General features: G+C 56.7%; 1 pseudogene; it reads right to left on the bottom strand.

Annotated features, from left to right (window-relative positions):
• Positions 1 to 289: 289 nt before the first annotated feature.
• LOC135533958 (putative mediator of RNA polymerase II transcription subunit 26) lies at positions 290 to 1,605 on the bottom strand (annotated as a pseudogene).
• Between the last annotated feature and the right edge of the window lie 1,552 nt (positions 1,606 to 3,157).

Raw genomic sequence — 3,157 nt, 5'->3', positions numbered from 1 at the left:
GCTGCTCACACTGCCGCTGCTCATACTGCTGCTGCTCATACTGCTGCTGCTCACACTGCTGCTGCTCATACCGCTGCTGCTCATACCGCTGCTGCTAATACCGCTGCTGCTCAGACTGCTGCTGCTCATACTGCTGCTGCTCACACCGCTGCTGCTCACACTGCTGCTGCTCACACTGCTGCTGCTCACACTGCTGCTGCTCATACTGCTGCTCATACTGCTGCTGCTCACACTGCTGCTGCTCATACCGCTGCTGCTCATACTGCTGCTGCTGCTCATACTGCTGCTGCTCACACTGCTGCTGCTCATACTGCCGCTGCTCATACTGTTGCTGCTCACACTGCTGCTGCTCACACTGCCGCTGCTCATACTGCTGCTGCTCACACCGCTGCTGCTCACACTGCTGCTGCTCACACTGCTGCTGCTCACACTGCTGCTGCTCATACTGCTGCTCATACTGCTGCTGCTCACACTGCTGCTGCTCATACCGCTGCTGCTCATACTGCTGCTGCTGCTCATTCTGCTGCTGCTCACACTGCTGCTGCTCATACTGCCGCTGCTCATACTGTTGCTGCTCACACTGCTGCTGCTCACACTGCCGCTGCTCATACTGCCGCTGCTCATACTGTTGCTGCTCATACTGCTGCTGCTCACACCGCTGCTGCTCACACCTCTGCTGCTCATACTACTGCTGCTCATACTGCCGCTGCTCATACTGCTGCTGCTCATACTGCTGCTGCTCACACTGCTGCTGCTCACACTGCTGCTGCTCATACTGCTGATGGTCATACTGCTGCTGCTCACACTGCTGCTGCTCATACTGCTGCTCATACTGCTGCTGCTCACATCGCTGCAGCTCACACCTCTGCTGATCATACTACTGCTGCTCATACTGCAGCTGCTCATACTGCTGCTCATACTGCTGCTGCTCACACTGCTGCTGCTCACACTGCTGCTGCTCATACCGCTGCTGCTCATACCGCTGCTGCTCAAACTGATGCTGCTCATACCGCTGCTGCTCACACTGCTGCTGCTCACACTGCTGCTGCTCACACTGCTGCTGCTCACACTGCTGCTGCTCATACCGCTACTGCTCATACCGCTGCTGCTCATACCGCTGCTGCTCAAACTGCTGCTGCTCATACTGCTGCTGCTCATACTGCTGCTGCTCACACTGCTGCTGCTCATACTGCTGCTGCTCATACTGCTGCTCATACTGCTGCTGCTCACACCTCTGCTGCTCAAACTGCTGCTGCTCATACTGCTGCTGCTCACACTGCTGCTGCTCAAACTGCTGCTGCTCATACTGCTGCTGCTCACATCGCTGCTGCTCACACTGCTGCTGCTCACACTGCTGCTGCTCACACTGCTGCTGCTCACACCTCTGCTGCTCATACTGCTGCTGCTCATACTGCTGCTGCTCACATCGCTGCTGCTCATACTGCTGCTGCTCACATCGCTGCTGCTCACACCTCTGCCGCTCATAAAACTGCTGCTCATACTGCTGCTGCTCATACTGGTGCTGCTCACAACACTGCTGCTCATACTGCCACTGCTCATACTGCTGCTGCTCACACTGCTGCTGCTCACACTGCCGCTGCTCATACTGCTGCTGCTCATACTGCTGCTGCTCACACTGCTGCTGCTCATACCGCTGCTGCTCATACCGCTGCTGCTAATACCGCTGCTGCTCAGACTGCTGCTGCTCATACTGCTGCTGCTCACACTGCTGCTGCTCATACTGCTGCTGCTCATACTGCTGCTGCTCACACTGCTGCTGCTCATACCGCTGCTGCTCATACCGCTGCTGCTCATACCGCTGCTGCTCACACTGCTGCTGCTCACACTGCTGCTGCTCATACCGCTGCTGCTAATACCGCTGCTGCTCATACCGCTGCTGCTAATACCGCTGCTGCTCAGACTGCTGCTGCTCATACTGCTGCTGCTCACACCGCTGCTGCTCACACTGCTGCTGCTCACACTGCTGCTGCTCACACTGCTGCTGCTCATACTGCTGCTCATACTGCTGCTGCTCACACTGCTGCTGCTCATACCGCTGCTGCTCATACTGCTGCTGCTCATACTGCTGCTGCTCACACTGCTGCTGCTCATACTGCCGCTGCTCATACTGTTGCTGCTCATACTGCTGCTGCTCACACTGCCGCTGCTCATACTGCCGCTGCTCATACTGTTGCTGCTCACACTGCTGCTGCTCACACTGCCGCTGCTCATATCGCTGCTGCTCATACCGTTGCTGCTCATACTACTGCTGCTCACACTGCTGCTGCTCATACTGCTGCTGCTCATACTGCTGCTGCTCACACTGCTGCTGCTCATACTGCTGCTGCTCATACTGCTGCTGCTCACACTGCTGCTGCTCATACCGCTGCTGCTCATACCGCTGCTGCTCATACCGCTGCTGCTCACACTGCTGCTGCTCACACTGCTGCTGCTCATACCGCTGCTGCTCATACTGCTGCTGCTCACACTGCTGCTGCTCATACCGCTGCTGCTCATACTGCTGCTGGTCATACTGCTGCTGCTCATACTGCTGCTGCTCACACTGCTGCTGATCATACTGCTGCTGCTCATACTGCTGCTGCTCACAACCCTGCTGCTCATATTGCTGCTCATACTGCCGCTGCTCATACTGCTGCTGCTCACACTCTGCTGCTCACACTGCCGCTGCTCATGCTGCTCATACTTTTGCAGCTCATACTGCTGCTGCTTACACTGCTGCTGCTCATACCGCTGCTGCTCATACCGCTGCTGCTCAGACCGCTGCTGCTCATACCTTTGCAGCTCATACTGCTGCTGCTCATACTACTGCTGCTCATACTGCAGCTGCTCATACCGCTGCTGCTCATACCGCTGCTGCTCATACCGCTGCTGCTCATACTGCTGCTGCTCACACTGCTGCTGCTCATACCGCTGCTGCTCATACCGCTGCTGCTCATACCGCTGCTGCTCGTACTGCTGCTGCTCACACTGCTGCTGATCATACTGCTGCTGCTCACAACCCTGCTGCTCATATTGCTGCTCATACTGCCGCTGCTCATACTGCTGCTGCTCACACTGCTGCTGCTCACACTGCCGCTGCTCATACCGCTGCTGCTCATACCTTTGCAGCTCATACTGCTGCTGCTTACACTGCTGC

The sequence above is a fragment of the Oncorhynchus masou genome, unplaced genomic scaffold (assembly GCF_036934945.1).
Source record: "Oncorhynchus masou masou isolate Uvic2021 unplaced genomic scaffold, UVic_Omas_1.1 unplaced_scaffold_2841, whole genome shotgun sequence".
NCBI classification, from domain to species: domain Eukaryota; kingdom Metazoa; phylum Chordata; class Actinopteri; order Salmoniformes; family Salmonidae; genus Oncorhynchus; species Oncorhynchus masou.
This window is presented reverse-complemented; position numbering and strand designations above follow the sequence as displayed.